Source organism: Pongo abelii, chromosome 22 (assembly GCF_028885655.2).
Source record: "Pongo abelii isolate AG06213 chromosome 22, NHGRI_mPonAbe1-v2.0_pri, whole genome shotgun sequence".
NCBI lineage: Eukaryota > Metazoa > Chordata > Mammalia > Primates > Hominidae > Pongo > Pongo abelii.
Genome location: NC_072007.2, coordinates 22,158,366 through 22,176,093, shown reverse-complemented (window position 1 = coordinate 22,176,093; position 17,728 = coordinate 22,158,366). Strand labels below are relative to the sequence as shown.

Below are 17,728 nucleotides of genomic sequence, written 5' to 3'. Positions count from 1 at the left end.
TGCAAGGTACTGGCCAAAAAGGGTTAGGGTGCAGCCCTTTAGGAAAAGGAAACAATAGAAGGGAATAGGGTAGGGAGGGTGTTCTGAGCCTCCCCTGATGCTCCCATAGTCTGTCTGTGTGACCCTCAGCACTGCAAGAGGCAGCTCTGAGTGGCTCTTCCCTGCTGAAGCAGCCATTGCTCTAGGGGGTGTGGGAATTTACGCAAAGGCCCACATCTAGGCCAAGCAAGTGGCCTTGAGCCAGGAGATCTGCTAGCTTCCAGCCAGCCTGCGGATCCCAAGGCTGAAACGAGAAGTGTATGACCAAGCAAAAGGCCCCAGCTCTTCTAAGAATCTCCAGGAGGGAGCAACCAGAGGAGATTCAAATGGATAGACCACCTCATATTGCCTGGTGCCACGGGCTCTTGGTGCCCCATGCGCCTCAAAACAGACAACACTATACTGTCTCTTAGAGCAGGCGCTCAACTTTAACCAAATGCCAAGGGAAGAAATGGACCCACACCCGGAGTGCAATACACAGCTACATCTTCCTAGTGGGCCAGGGAGTAACACTGGATAGCGTCTCGGTATGTTGAAATGCTAATCTCAAGAAACAGTGTAGTGAAGTCTGTCAATCTGGAGTTTTCACATACACAGGAACCAGCAAAGACATAACCAGAAATATAGACACAGACATAAATATGGATTTTTTGAAATATGTAAATAACTATGTAATATATATAAATATATGTATCAACACATAAAAATTAAAATTAAGTATTTATGCATACAAAATGGAAGTGCTGCCTTCTACCCCGTGGTGGTCATTCTCCATACAAGAGAGAAATATATACACATAAATATATATATACATGTATATCTGTATGTATCCGTACATACCTAGTACATATATATACCTATATGTATATGTGTGTATATACACACATACATATATATACACACATACATACACAAAGAAAGATATTGTATATGGTTACATATAGAAACAAATTTATATAAATATAAATGCATATGTATAAAATAAATTATATCCAAAAAAACACACACACAGAAATACATGCACACAGACGCAGCGATATATGGACATTTATACTAGGGGCCTTTGGGCTCTCTTGCTACCTGCTGTCAAAAAGGGGAGACTATAAGGCCACTGGAGTCTTTCCTTCCCTGTTTCATGCAACCCTACCCTGATGGCAAACACCAGACCAGAGTCTTAACCAGAGCAGCCTGTGTGTCATCCAGATTGAAAGGTCCAGTAATAAAGCCGTCCACATCTCCTGATCTTTCAATCTAGATAGGTGCATTTCTTTTGAACAGTTAAGATGGGTGCAGAAAATGCAAGCCGAGTTGATAGCCCCAGGCCAAATGCCAGGTGCAGCTTTTTGGGGCTCTGTGTAGCATCCCGCCCTGTGCAGGTGCGGTTCGCATCCACCATGATGAACCCACCAACTTGCACGAGCTAGGCACTAGTTTGGCCAGCTTCATCCATCTGCCTAGGCTGGCAGTGTCTAACAGTCTACCTCTGATCTGGTTTTCTTTGCCTGCCACCTACTTTGGAGTTTAGAACAATTTCTCCAGTGAGATCTCTGTTTTCCTTGCTGAATGTACTTACGGAAGAGGTCTTAGGCACCTGGCTCCAACGTTATTTTCAATTCATGTGTTTTCAGGTCTGTCTATAGGTTTCTTTAGACCCAACTGGAAATGGCCAGAGGTTGGGTAGGTGGAGAAGAGGCTTTATGTAGAGAGGTTAAAAATAAAAAAGGTCTGAGCCCTTAGGATAGTTTGGGGGCATTGGGGGAATTGCAGGTATGGATGCGATAAAATGATACTGGGCTGGAAAGACAGCCAGGCCGTGTTGGGACTGCACTGATAGCCACTTTGGGCACCAGGGAAGTAGCCCCAGATGCTGAAGCCTACACAGTCCTCTTGCCATTTCTAGTTGGATCTAAAGAAACCTACAGACAGACCTGAAAACACATGAATTGAAAATAACGTTGGAGCCAGGTGCCTGAGACCTCTTCCGTAAGTACATTCAGCAAGGAAAACAGAGGTCTCACTGGAGAAATTGTTCTAAACTCCAAAGTAGGTGGCAGGCAAAGAAAACCAGATCAGAGGCAGACTGTTAGACACTGCCAGCCCAGGCAGATGGATGAAGCCGGCCAAACTAGTGCCTAGCTTGTGCAAGTTGGTGGGTTCATCATGGTGGATGCGAACTGCACCTGCACAGGGCAGGATGCTACACAGAGCCCCAAAACCTTGGACCTGGCATTTGGCCTGGGGCCATCAGCTCAGCTTGAATTAGGGCTGCACTGTAGTCCTAAGGCCAGGATGAGAAGTGTGTGGCCATACAAAAAGTTCATCTCTTTTATTTTTAGAATCTCAGAGAAGTAGCAACCACAGAGGAATTAATTATAAGACCATCTGACTTTACCTGATCCTACAGGCTTTTGGCACCCTATTCATCCAAAAAGTAAAAAAGCCAGTCCCCTATCTGTGCTCTCTCCTAGAGTAGGATATCAACTTTTCCCAAATGCCAAGGGAAGAAATGGCCCTGACACTCAGAGTCATATGCACAGCTGCTTCTTTGCAGTCCACCAGAGGAATAACACACTCTGCGGCATCTCCATGTGTTGGAATCAGTGCTCTCAAGGAGCAATGAAGCAAAGTCAGTCAGCCTGGAGTTTTTTACTCATACAGGACACATACAAAGACATAACTGGAAATAATTATATATAGACACTTAAATGTGGATATTTTTAAAATATAAAAAGAAATGTGTAAGATAGAAATTTAAGCAACATATGAAATAAAAATTAAAAACAGATATTTATACATATAACTTTGTAGTGCTACCTGCCACTCAGGTGGTCTTTCTCCATACAGGAGAGAAATATATGCACATAAATCTATATAAAAATAAATGTAGATATTTAATATGATTACATAGATGTATATATACTTATGTATGATGAGACAAAGTAGCAAATGTAAGAAGCCATGTTTGCTCATTTCTGCATGCCAACATATTTTCACAAAGCCCCTGACTATCTGAAGATGTGAGAGCTCTCTGGAAAGATGCTCTGCACTAAAGACAAAACAAGATACAGCACATGGCCCCCCACATCTCTTGCCTGAGTCACTACCTTCCTTAAAAGATGAATGACCCTAGTCCTGGCCTTTTCCTGCCTGTAACATAACATCTGACAGAGTTAGTGATTACATTTCTATAGTCTATAACCAGATGTACTCTTTACACCTGAACCTTGATGGTATTCTGCTTTAATGTAACTGGTGAGCAGGTTTGAAGTGATTTTGCGCATAATGAACCCACATGACCCATATATAAGCTGTGAGCTAAAATAGTACCAGAGCAGTCTGACAGAACCTCCTGAAGGACTGCTCCTGGGCTGCAGTCCTTAGGCTATAGTCCTCAATAAGGTTTCTGAATAAAAATAACTTTAATTCTTTAGAAGCTTGATTTTTTAAATTTGGTTAAGAATCATGATGACCATGAAAGGACACAGAGTAGACTGCCCAAGGTCATCTAAAACATTGCAGGGAACCAGCACCTCAGTACCAGAGAGCCCTTGGAGTTCCTCCAGCTCCTCCATGGTTGTGGATGACTGGGTGTCTCTCCTGAAACTCAGACCTGAGTTTATTCAGCTAGCTGCTTTCACTCTTTGACAAAAAGATAAGTTCTTCCTTGAGACTTTTCATTTCTCAAAAAGAGGAATTCTCCAACTTAAAAGATACTAGGAAGGAATGGATATGTGAAGCTGTCTGAATTGCTAGGTTGTGCTAGTACTTTCCCTTTCAATTTGACTTTATGAACAAGGCTCACAGGACAGAAGCTATTAAAAATATATGAAGATTTGACCTGAGTCATCTCTGAAGACAAGGGATGCTTGCCCCTTCCAGCCAAATTCTGATTTGGCATTCCCAAGTGACTGCAAATCTCATGGAAGTGTCGGAGGTACAATCCTTGTAACATGCAGTGGTCCCATAGGAAATTCCATTTCACAGGTAATTAATAGTTGGCTCATTTGGGGAAGCACAGATGATGGTCAGTCCCCCATTGCTCTGAGCCTCCATGATTGCTTTTGATAACCACAGGGAGAAACCAAGACATGTAAAACAAACAAATATTGGCAATGCTCAAAGCAGCAAACCTGACCCCACTACATTTCTCGCTAGCTTCATGCTTTGCTGAGTTCTCAGAATGGGAAATAAATTATCCAAAACCGAAAGAGCAGTGATACCTGACAACCAATCTCCAGTCATGATCCAGTAGGCCTCATGTATAACACATACAGAGCCTACACTTACAGGTATCTCCCTGAATAGGAGGGGTTTACTACAGGAGTTTTAACACTGAAATGGCCAAAAACTGGATTCTCAAATATTAAGGCAGGACAGGTTTTCTAGGACTCTAGTTAGCTACATATTATGGCTCATTCTTGTGTGCATGTTTAAACTAATAGGTAAATTACATCAAGAAAAATTCAGAGCTCCAATGGGCAACCTACAATTATAGAGTTAAAACGTAGAGGTTTTTTTGTTTTTTTTTTTGAGACGGAGTCTCCCTCTGTTGCCCAGGCTGGAGTGCAGTGGAGCGATCTCGGCTCCCTGCAAGCTCCGCCTCCTGGGTTCACGCCATTCTCCTGCCTCAGGCTCCCGAGTAGTTGGGACTACATGCACCCGCCACCACCATGCCCGGCTAATTTTTTGTATTTTTAGTAGAGACGGGGTTTCACCCTGTTAGCCAGGATGGTCTCCATCACTTGACCTTGTGATCCACCCGCCTCAGCCTCCCAAAGTGCTGGGATTATAGGCGTGAGCCACCACGCCCAGCCAAAACATAGTCTTCTAATTTCTCTCTCTCTTTCTCTCTCTCTCTCTCTCTCAGAGATCTTGTTTTTCTTCTGCAATTCAGCCAGTTCTAGCTAAAATGCAAAACTTGAAAATTTAACCCTAAACTCATTTGAAACTGAAGGTGAAAAAAATATATGAAAAGGGTTTTGTGGGTTTTTAAAATCAAATTGCCGTGGAAACTGCTTTTTCCAAAACTTTGTTTCATAGACTTCATTACATTACCCACTGGGGCAAATGAAATTTAGCCATCTGAACAGGTTCCAGTTTTGTCAGGAATACAATTTGAATCCAGCCATCTTTGGTAAACCAGTGAGTTTATATTACTATCTCATGACAAAATTATAGAATGAAAGCTAGAAGATATTTATGTGTGCGTATGTGTTCAGATGTGTTTACGTATGTGTACAAGTATTTTTCATGTTTTGTCTGTATGGTATCAAATTGACTTAAACATGCATACATTAGGAAGTACAAATATTTTCCAAGTTCACATGACTTAAATTTTAATAAGTAAGCTGGTTTTAAAATTATTAATAAAATATACATAGAAATGTCTTCAGAAATGTCAGCACACATTTTTGCCTGCATTTATTGATCAAAAAGTTTTATAGTTGTTTCTGCTAGATATTTTAAAGTGTCAGGGGGCTGGGCGCGGTGGCTCACGCCTGTAATCCCAGCACTTTGGGAGGCCAAGGCGGGTGGATCACGAGGTCAGGAGATCGAGACCATCCTGGCTAACACGGTGAAACCCCGTCTCTACTAAAAATACAAAAAAATTAGCCAGGCGTGATGGCGGGTGCCTGTAGTCCCAGCTACGCTGGAGGCTGAGGCAGGAGAATGGCATGAACCTGGGAGGCGGAGCTTGCAGTGAACCGAGGTCGCGCCACTGCACTCCAGCCTGGGCGACAGAGCGAGACTCCGTCTGAAAAAAACAAAACAAACAAACAAACAAAAAGTGTCAGGGTTTGGTATGAAGGCTATAAAACTATAAATCAAGCCAAACACAGAATGACCTTTGTGTGGTTTTTGATAAGTAAGGCTGATTTAATGTTGTTGTTTTCACGAAAACAGACCTATCTTATGAGTTAGAGGCAAAATACCCATATATGTAACTTTCAGGTTCTTACTTAAATGAACATTTGATATTCATAGGCTATAAAAGTTGTTAACAACAAAATAACTTGAAATACTTATCAGCTTTGTCTAATATCTCAGTTTGCATAAGTAATCTTGTTATACTGTTAAAAGTAAGTAAATTAGGCAAATGTAAATAAAAATGCTTATAAATAAACCTTTTACATAATTTGAAATCTTAAACTTATGATAAATTAAATAATAGAAACTCATTAAATGTCATTTTCAATTAAGAAAATATTGTAAGAAAATGTATTTTTAAAAAATGATGAAATGGCTGTTTTCTATAAAATACTGATATGTGGCAGACAAGTCAAAGTCTTGCTTACTAAGTTTACACCAAAATTTAAGGTTACTAAGAGTTAAAAGTTCTAACTAACATATAATTTTGTATATAAAGTATGCCAAAAAATAAGATGTATTTTTGATAAGAAAAAATACAAGAAAGGCATGAAATGTGTTCTTATTGAGGAAAGAAAATTTTGTCTAATTCAGAGGTTATTTAGAGGTTATTTATGAAATAAGACAGAAAGAAACAAGTAATTGGAAGAGAAAAGTGAAAGAGGTTATGGATATAGAAATGTACTTTTTTGTAAAAAAACAAAGAGGTTAAAAACAAGAGAAAAATTTTGTATAAGAAAGAATCTTGTATAGTAAATTTTTTCCTACAGTGAAATGACTGGGTATTTAAGAAAAAGGAAGTATAAGAAAGAGCAAAAAGTCCCAGGATGTCTTAAATAGTCTGTGTAAGTCATGATAAGATATTTGAAAAGAGATTTATTAAAGGAAGTTTGTATGTGATTAAGTTTGCTGTAACACAAATATTTATCTTTCTAAATATGGAGTTTTGATATTAAAAATACACTAATACAAAACTAAAAATTGGTCCCCTATGTTAGAATAAGATTTTATGAAAGTATTTATTTGTTATTAATAAAATTACAAGAGGTTTTATCTATTTCTTTTTGAAATTTCTCAAATTTATGTCTCAGAAGTTCAAATTCTGTGCTATCTCACTAAATGTGATTTGCAGTTTATATATCATTGCCTTCTGTTCTTTATTCCCTGAAAAGGTAAATCTTTTTGCTTACCTGGGAAGATAACTCTCTTCTTCAATCTTTTTATTAACTCCCGTAACTATTTTCTTCCTCTCTACCTCTGATGTTGTGACTGGACACTAAAATGTCTATCTTCAAGGTCTAGAGTAGCAGTGTTTTCCTCTAGAATAATTTGATTCTGTACTCTTGGCTTTTCTTCAGTAGAGGGGAATTCTCATGCTGTTGCTGAGAGCCATGTATTTCTGTGCTCAATGTATGAGTTTTCCTGTTTACATTCCTTTATACTATCGTGTACACATATAACCCTAGACACACTGTTCTTACATCTGATTAAGGTCAATTACCCTTTTTATCAGGCTTGACTTCCAGGCTATCTAAATGGGCTTCCCATAAGGAGAATTAGTCATACTTGTGTTACTCCATTTTGCATTGCTATAAAGAAATACCTGAGACTGGGTAAATTATAAAGACATTTATTTTGGCTCACAGTTCTGCAGACTGTACAAGAAGAACAGTGCCAGCATCTGATTCTGGTGAGGGCCTCAGGAAGATTACAATTACATTTATGGTGGAAGGTGAATGAGGAGCAGGCATGTCACATGGCAAGAGAGGGAGCAAGAGAGAGGAGGAGGTGCCAAGCTCCTTTAAACAACCAGCTCTTGCATGAACTACCAGAGCAGGAACTCACTCATTGCCATGGGGATGGCAATGAGTCATTCATAAAGTATCTGCCTCTATGGCCCAAACACCTCCCACTAGGCCATCTCCAACACTGAAGGTAACATTTCAACATGAGATTTGGAGGGGAAACACATCCAAACTACATCAACACTATAGGAGGTTTTGTGGGGATTTTTGTTTGTTTACCTTTATAGTAGCTGGTCTAAAAAGCAAGGATTTTATGTTTTATTAAAACAATTTCTGCATTATTGTTATTAGGTTTCATATTACTTAGGAAAACTGAAATTTAAAAGGGTTAAGGATTTTACATCCATAAAAATTTCTGTATTTCTTTTGAAGTATTTTGATTACCACTCTACTTATATGAATAGCTTTTATTTTCCAGTGACCTATGGTTTTATTTTGATCTAGTTTTTTGAAACTTTTGACATCTTTGTCATGTTCTCCCAGGATGAAAATCCTAAATTTAAGTCTTTTTGTATTAAATAATTAGACTTATTTGGTAGATTATTTGTAAAGTATTATCAAATGATAATTGATATTAGATCTTTCTGTTACAATTATGGGTACATTATTGACATAAATGTTCCAAAACTTATATAAATTTACAAAAAGCTAATTTGTTATCAGTCATAATTTTGATTACTATGTTAAATCTTAAGTTATATTTGTATGGGTATGTTATTAATGTGAATATTCTAAAGATGATATAACATTTATGAAAGCCTGATGTCTCTAACATGACACTGTCATAATGATTCTGGTTGTTATCTTAAAATGCTGCAAATAATAGAAATAACAAAATTTCCTTGTCTACTGGGAACTTTCATCAAATCTTAACCATAGCTACACCGAATTTTGGTCATCCAGTGTTATAATTCTCAGTTCTTCTCTACACACATTTGCAATCAGCTCTAGTCAAAAATTGCTGCCATGTGTGGTAGCTAACACCTATAATCCCATCACTTTGTGGGGCCAAGGTGGGAGGATCACTTGAACCCAAGTGATCCTGGTCAATTATCTCTCTTCATAGATGATATTACTCAATACCTAGAAAAACTTAAAAGACTACCAAAAATTCCAACAACTCATATCTTCAGTAAAATTTCAGAATATATATAATCAATGTACAAAAGTCAGTAGCAGTTGTATACACCAAAAACGTCCAAGCTGAGAGCCAAATCAAGAATGCTATCCCATTTATAATGACCACACAAAAAAAATACCTAGGAATATATCTAACCAAGGAGGTGAAGAACTCCACAAGAATAACAAAAATTTCTGCTGAATAAAATCACAGATGACGCAAACAAATGGAAAAACATTCCGTGTTCGTGGATGGTAAGAATGAGTATCATTAAAATGGCCATACTGCCCAAAGCAATCTGTAGATTTAACACTATTCCTATTAAATTACCAATGTTGTTTTTCACAGAATTAGGAAAAAACTACTCTAAAATCCATATGGAATGAAAAAAAGAGCAGGAATCACCAAAGCAATCCTAAGCCAAAAAAAAAAAAAAAAAAAAAAGAAAAAAGAAAAAAGCCAGAGACATCACACTATCCAACTTTAAACTATATTACAAGGCTACATAACCAAAACACTACAGTACTGGTACAAAAACAGATACACAGACCAGTGGGACAGAATAGAGAACCTAGAAATAAAGTTACACACCTACAACCAAGTGAACATCCATGAAGCTGACAAAAATAAGCAATAGGGAAAGGACTCTCTATTCAATAAATAGTGCTGGGATAACTGCCTATCCATAGGCAGAATGAAACTGGCTCCTGTTCCCTGCTCTGTGTCTTTTGCTTCTAGAAGCCCAGTCTCTATGGCCCTGTGACCAGCAGGTACTGGGAGATCCATAGCTAAGACACCAGAACCTGCTGCAAGCCTAGAAATGGAACTGTTGACATTCAGGGATGTAGCCATAGAACTCTCTCCGGAGGGGTGGCAATGCCTGGGCACTACACAGCAGAATTTGTATTAGAATCTGATGTTAGAGAACTACAGAAACCTGGTCTCTCTGGCTTTGTGTTCTCATTTCACCCAAGATTATTGACCAGAGCAGGGCATAAAAATTCATTCCAAAAAGTAGCACTAAGTAGATATGGAAAATATAGACATAAGAATTTACAATTAATGAAAGGCTGTAAGAGTGTGGATGAGGGTAAGATGCAGAAAGGCGGTTATAATGAACTTAGCCAATGATTTTCAACTACATAGAACAAAATATTTTTTCAAATGTCCCACGTTTATTTACATATGAAATGTGTTTTATACAGTTATGATGGATGGAGTGTATAACACCTGACAGCAGCAAGACCTTTCGAGGAACCGAACATTGACTACAGTGTATCATGCAAGTATCTATATATATACACAAAAGAATTCCTTTTCTTAAAAAAAAAAGTAGAAAACATGTTCAGGGATAAATACAAGATATAAAATGCAAAAGAAAACACAAAACAAAACCAAAAAATATAACTCTGTCAGAGAACTATAAACGGAAGGGACAGAAGAGTACCTCTACTGCATTTTAGTAAAGCAGAACTACCGACATTAAATATACCTCTTGAAATGGCTGAACTAATCCCATGTGGCTCAGTGCTTAAGGTAACGGCCAATTGCGATACACAGCCGGCTGCATTGATAAGTCGGTGGTTGACATCGTGCATCCCAACTCTAAGCACCAGAACGTTTGGCAGTAGCACCCAGAACAGGAAACGCCAACTCTTTTGAAAGCAAAGGATTAAGTCAGCTGATTTCTTTTTCTATCAAGAGCCAGAGAAATACTTGATATTCTTAGTTGTGTTTCTGTAATAGTTAATAAATTACATGACAAAAACCTGACTATGTAGATCTATTGGTCTAACTACGTATTTGTAACTTTTATAGTAGTCCAGCCCCTTTGTTACTTTCCCTCCTTGTGCTCTTAAAGCCAGCCTTGTAGATCTGCCCAGAAAACCAGTCCCATTATTTTTTGCTTTAGAATAACCTTCCCCATTCCTCAAAATGGAATTGAGGAAATCAGCATTCCTTATTAGATTCCTGGCTTCAGTTTTTATCCACGGCTGGGAAAGGAGCGACCTGCAAGGCTGCTTTAAACACCCTTCGGCATGGCCTGAAGACAAAGGCACACCCACACTGGAGCGCAGTTGTCTCAAACGTGCACTCACTCCCTCAGGGCAGGCACATCAAAGAGGTGCTAAGACATTTAGAAGTTCCTAGTGTTTTTGAGACCCACAATTACTTCCAATTTATGTAGTGAATTTTAAAAATTAAAAACACTAAAAAAGGCATTATTTTTGCCTGTAATTAGTTAACCCATTCAAATTTGAAACATACAAAATGATTTATTTGAATTCAGGAACTGCCCCTGTTACTAAGCACTCTGTTTTAAAGAAACAGAACAAAAAGAAAAATTCTAACCCAAAACAACTCAAAACGTTTTCCACTGAATACTGATACAAACATGTAACAAAGAGTATAAAAAGTTATTCACTTAAATATATACAAACTCTTAAACTCAAATTCTGTTTTAATATTTAATGAGGATATATATGACAAGATGAAGAAGGAAGGCACGTTGAAAGAGAATATATTGCAACAGCCTAGACAGTACTGTTAACTCTATTATACTGCAAACTTTGTGTAACAAAAGTCTTTTTTCTCCCAATGTGGACAGGGATTTTCCTCATGGAGTGTCTGTGGCTATTTCTTGTCTGAGCTCATCCTTTTGGATGTGATGAAGGCCATACCATGTGTCTGCATGTGAGTGTTTAAGGCAGCTTCAGTTTCAAAAGTTTTTGCGCACACTTTGCACTTTCTGTCTGACATGACGCCACTGGGAGATTCGTCCTCGTGGCTGGGTTTGTTCACCTGTTGGTTATCTTCCCCAGCCCCATTTTGCTTGGACACTGGCTGAGGTTCCTTTAACTTGTGTACAGCAAAGAGGTGCCTGGACAGAGAGACGTGAGACATGTAGCAGAGGCCACACTCCCGGCAATGGTAGGAAGAACCATCCGATTTGTGCTGAGGGATGTGTTCATGGAACTGCAGCAGGTTTTCGCTGGTGAAGCGACACACGGCACACTTGTGAACCTTAAAAACATTGATTTTCAGCTTTTTCAGTGGTTGAGTGATAGCTCCTCTGGGAGGCCTGAATTTCAGAACCGGTTCTTTCAACTTCCACTTGGGACTGGGGACATTGGCATCTACTTTTATTTCTGTTTCCTCCTCATTGGTGGCATCTGTCATTTCTTTCAGGTCAGGGTCCTTGATGCCATGCATCAGCTGGACATGCTTCTCCAGCATCAACCATTTGGTAAAGGTACCTCTGGAGTCTGGGCAGTGTGAGCAGGCGTACACTTTCCTGATGCCTTTGTGCTTGATCCGGTTGTGCCAGCACAGGCTGTGGGACAAGCTGAAAGGCTTGTCACGCTGGTGGCAGGGGTGTTTCTTCATTTGCTTCCCATGCTCCTTCCTCAAGTGGGATATGTACACATCTCTCTGCATGAAGAGGCGGTCACATTCCCAACACGTCCACCTAGGACTGGCCACTTTCTTGGTTTCCATTGATTTTTTTCAAAGGAGGTGGAGATTTCTTTTCCAATTTCTCTTTCCCATTCACGGATTTGCTGTCCTCTTTGTTCTGATATGCTGAATTATAAGTGGCAGGCTTAATGCTCAAAAGCAAGTTTACACCCAAGTTGGCCCTTCAATACTTTTCAATGTCCCATGGATAGACTTGATATGGTCTTCATAAGTTGCTTCTGTACATATAAAAGAGAACAGTCTAGACACTTGAAAACAGACATCTTCTGGTTTTCAATGTGTTGGTCAAAGTGGCGATACAGCAAGGTTTGCAGGGTGAACACAGTGTTGCACATGGAACACTTATATATTATTTTTGGTTCTCCTATCTTGATGCCAGGATGCTGTGTGTAGGTGTGGGAATGTGTGCTTGGGGCACACTTAAATGCCATTGGACAAATAGGACACTTGTAGAAGACTTCACAGTGAGAACCTTGAATGTGAGACTTCAGAGCAGCCACATCAGAGTACACAACATTGCAATGTACACATCAAAAACCAACTCTCCTTGTGTAGTGTAGACAGTTCTTGGTGACGTGGGTCTGGAAGTGCACCAACCTGCAGATGGCCCTGCACTTAGGGCAGGTGTAGGGAGATTTGTGCTGACGGATTCTCTGCACTGGTTAGGAAGCAGCATCTGGCAGATAGTACAAGTCTTTTGTCCACTCATATCTCCAGCCTGCTGGAAATGTGTAGCCAGCGATTTCTTGTCCTGGAAGATTTCATTACACTCCAAACATTTTAGATTATGTCTACACAGCTTGGAGGGGTCTTCATCTAGGGGCATGGCTGTGGTGCTGGGAGTGCTTGAAGGAGCGGATATGACTGTCCCAGTTATGCCGGACTGAATTTTTGTGACAGTGTGTATGCCAGCTCCCACAGGGCTCTGAAGAGTGGAAGATGAAGAAGAAGTATTGCTTGATGGAGAAACTATCATTTGACCTGCTGGGACTGGCTTTAAAATTGAGTAGAAACATTGCATTACCACCCCTTTCTCCTTATGCCCACGGGCTTGGGAAAGGAGGTTGCATTTGTTGTAAAAAACGAGGTTCTTTGTACAATGGTTGCATGTTACTTCGATGCACATGCTCCATCTGTCGTAGTGCTGGGTCAGACTCTTCAAGTGCAAAGGAGTCCCTACACTCCAAGCACTTGTACCCATGCATCAGTAATGTGATCCCTACATTGGCAGGAGGACTGAGGTTTAGGATGTAAACAGGGACTGGATTGACACTGCTCAGCACCTTGTTGAAAGTTTCCACCACAGAATTCTGCAAGGACGACACCACCTGGACTCGAGATGCCTTTTTGGGGGGTTGTGAGGCTGCTGCATTGATTATTGCCTTCTTTATTTGTTGCTGAGTTTTGGTTAGCACTTGGCGGAGTTCAGAGGTGACCTGGGCACCCTGAGGCAGAAGGTTAAGGTTGGCAAGGTGCACAGTCTTTGGCACAAGTTTGGCATTGGCCAGGCTGGATGCTGGCACCATGACAGCTTGCTCCTGGATGGCATTGGCAGCTTTAATGATGGTGCTGCTGGCACTCTGGACAGAGGCAGCAGGTAGACTGTGGCTTTCACCGTGGTGTTGTTAGAGAGCTTCAAATTAATGACTTGGGATGCTGCTGTCTTCACAGCAGACACTGGGAGGAAAGCAGTAGCTACAGGCTTGATTGTGACCTGTTTAGGGGTGGGCTCTGCAGGGAAAACTGCATTGGTCACCACTGCAGACTGGAGAGGCACCCTGGGGGGAGAGGAAAGGGCGGCAGCTGATGCTGGAGATGACAGAAGGGATGTCACAGAGGCCATCACAGACACCGTCTGCTCGGAAGGTTTCTTCCCAGAGTCAAGATCCACTTCTGGCAATACGCTGGTCACCGTTCTCTTGATTTCCCCAGAAGATGTCTTAATGGTTTTTATGCGGACTTTGGGGATTGCTGGTGTGGATCCTGCAGGAGAGGATGGGGTTCCCTTGCTGCTGTTCTCACTTGAGATGTTTCTGGGACTATGCGGTTGCTTTAGGGATGGTTTTTTTGTCCCGTCGATGAGATTCTGGGATTCAGGAGACTTGGTGGTGGCTCTCGGACTGTCGTTTACTTCTTTTGGTAACAGGGAGGATTCCCTCGAATTGGCCACTTGTTCTTTGGAGGAGTCTGAAGCCGCCTTTTTAGTGCTGAGAGCTGCGATGGCAGCAATGCAGGACGAGAAGTTGGAGGACAACTTTGTCTTTGATGGCGCAATGCCAAGGAGGCCAAGAATTTCATATACAGTCAAACAAACTTCATAAGCAAAGGAGAAGATACTTTTCAGACAAGCAAATGTTAAGGGAATTTATTACCACCAGACCTGCCTCAAAAGAGGTCTTTAAGGGAGTGTTAAATATAGAAACAAGCCAGGCGCAGTAGCTCACGACTGTAATCCCAGCACTTTGGGAGGCTGAGGCAGGTGGATCACTTGAGCCCAGGAGTTCAAAACCAGACTGGTCAACATGGTGAAACCCCGTCTCTACAAAAAATGTAAAAATTAGCTAGGAATGGTGGTATGCACCTGTGGTCCCACCCACTCAGGAGACTAAGGCAGGAGGATGGCTTGAGCTCAGGAAGCAGAGGTTGCAGTGAGCCCAGATCATACCACTGCACTCTGCCTGGGCAGCAGAGTGAGATCATGTCTCAAAATAAAATAAAATAAATATGAGAACAAAAGACCATTACCAACCACCACAAAAACACACTTAAGTACATAGACCATTAACACTATAAAGCAACTACAAAATCAAATCTAGTCTGCATAATAACCAGCTAAAAAAATATATAAGGACAGGGTCAATTCCATACATAGAATGTTTAACTTTGAACGTAAATGGGCTAAATGCCCCAATTGAAACGCACAGAGTGGCAAGTTGAATAAAGAAGCAAGACCCACTTGGGTGCAGTGGCTCATGTCTGTAATCCCAGCAATTTGGGAGACCAAGGTGGGCAGATTGCTTAAGCCCAGGTGTTCGAGACCAGCCTGGGCAACATGGGAAAACCTCATCTCTATAAAAAATGTAAAATTAGTCAGGCATGGTGGCATGCACTTGTAGTCCTAGCTACTCCAGAAGTTGAAGTGTAAAGATCACCTGAACTCAAGAGGTTGAGGCTGCAGGAAGCCATAATTCTGCCACTGCATTCCAGCATGGGTGAAAGAGACAGATCGGTCTCAAAAAATTAAAACAAACAAACAAACAAACAAGACCCAACTGTATGCCATCATCAAGAGACCCATCTCACACATGCAATGACACAGATAGGCTCAAAGTAATGGGATGGAGGAAAACCTACCAAGTAAACAGAAAACAAAAACAAAATAAACAAAAAAATAGCAGGGGCTGCTATTCTAATTTCAAACAAAACAGACTTTAAGTCAACAACAATCAAAAAACTACAAAGAAGGGCATTACCTAATGGTAAAGTGTTCAATTCAACAAGAAGACTTAACTCTTCTAAATATATATGCATTCAACACAAGAATTATGTGTGTACCTAGGGAGCACCAGGGAGCACCCAGATTCATAAAAACAAATTCTTAGAGACCTGTGAGGAGACTTAAATTCCCACACAATCATAGTGGGAGACTTCAACACTCCACTGACAGTATTAGACAGATCATCGAGTCAGAAAACTAAAAAATATATGTGGGACCTGAACTCACACTTGACCAAATGGAAGTAACAGACATCTACAGAATTCTCCACCCCAAAACAATGAATATATATTCTTCTCATCACCACATGGTGCATACTCTAAAACCAACCACACGGTCAGACAAAAAACGATTCTCAACAAATTTTAAAAAATTGAAATCATACCAATTATGCTCTCAAACCACAGCACAATAAAAATAGAAGGGAATACTAAGAAGATTGCTCAAAACCATAAAATTACATGGAAATTGAACAACCTGCTCTTGAATGACTGCTAGGTAAACAATGAAATTAAGGCAGAAATAAGTTTCAAAACCAAAGAAAAAAAGATAAGACATACCAGAATCTTTGTGACACAGCTAAAGCAGTGTTAAGAGGAAAGTTTATAGCATTAAAAGCTCACATCAAAAAGTTAGAAAGATCTCCAATTAACAACATAGCATCACACCTAGAAGAACTAGAAAAACAAGATCAAACCAACCGTAAAACTAGAAGAAGGCAAGAAATAACCAAAATCAGAGCTGAACTGAAATAAAGTGAGGCATGAAAAACATACAGAAGATCAATAAAACCAGAAGTTTTTTAAAGACTAAATAAGATAGATACAACGCTAACTAGACAAACAACAGAAGAAAGAGAGAAAATCCAAATAAACACAATCAAAATTGACAAAGGAGACATTATCAATGACCCTACAGAAATACAAAAAACTCTGAGACTATTATGAACACCTCTTGGCACACAAACTGGAAAACCTACAAAATGTGGAAAAATTCCTGAAAACACAACTGCCCAAAATTGAACCAGGAAGAAACGGAAACCCTGAACAGACTAATAATGAGTTCTGAAATTGAATCAGTAATAAAATAATTTCCATCTAATTTTATGATTTTGAGCAAGAAAAAGCCCAGGATCAGATGAATTCACAGCCAAATTCTACCAGACGTATGAAGAAGAGCGGCTACCATCCCTACTTGAAACTATTCCAAACAATTGAGGAGCAGAGACTCCTCACTAACTCATTCTATGAGGCAAGCATCATTCTGATACCAAAGCCTGGCAGAGATACAACAAAGAAAAAACTACAGGCCAATATCCTTGATGAACACAGATGCAAAAATCCTTAACAAAATACTAGCAAACTGAATCTACCAGCACATCAAAAAGCTAATCCACCATAATCAAGCAGGGTTTATCCCCGGGATAAACAAGCAAGGTTGGTTCAACATATGCAAATCAATAAATGTGACTTATCACATAAACAGAACTAAAAACAAAAACCACATGATCATCTCAGTAGATACAGAAAAGACTTTTGATAAAATTCAACATCCCTTTATGTTAAAAACCCTTAATAAACTAGGTATTGAAGGAACATACCTCAAAATAATAAGAGCCATTTATGACAAACCCACAGCCAACATCACACTGAACAGGCAGAAGCTGGGCTCATTCCACTTGAGAACTGGAACAAGACAAGGATACCCACTCCCATCACTCCTATTCAACACAGTACTAGAAATCCTAGCCAGAACAATCAGGCAAGAGAAAGAAGTAAAGGCATCCAGATAGGAAGACAGGAAGTCAAACTATCTCTGTTTGCAGATAACATGATTTTATACCTAAAAAACCCCATAGTCTCTGCCTAAAAGCTCCTAGATCTAATAAACAACTTCAGCAAACTTTCAGGATACAAAATCAAG

At 40.0% G+C, this 17,728-nt stretch overlaps 1 pseudogene; it reads right to left on the bottom strand.

Moving 5' to 3' along the window:
• Positions 1 to 11,466: 11,466 nt before the first annotated feature.
• Positions 11,467 to 16,993, bottom strand: LOC129052362 (zinc finger protein 532-like; annotated as a pseudogene).
• Between the last annotated feature and the right edge of the window lie 735 nt (positions 16,994 to 17,728).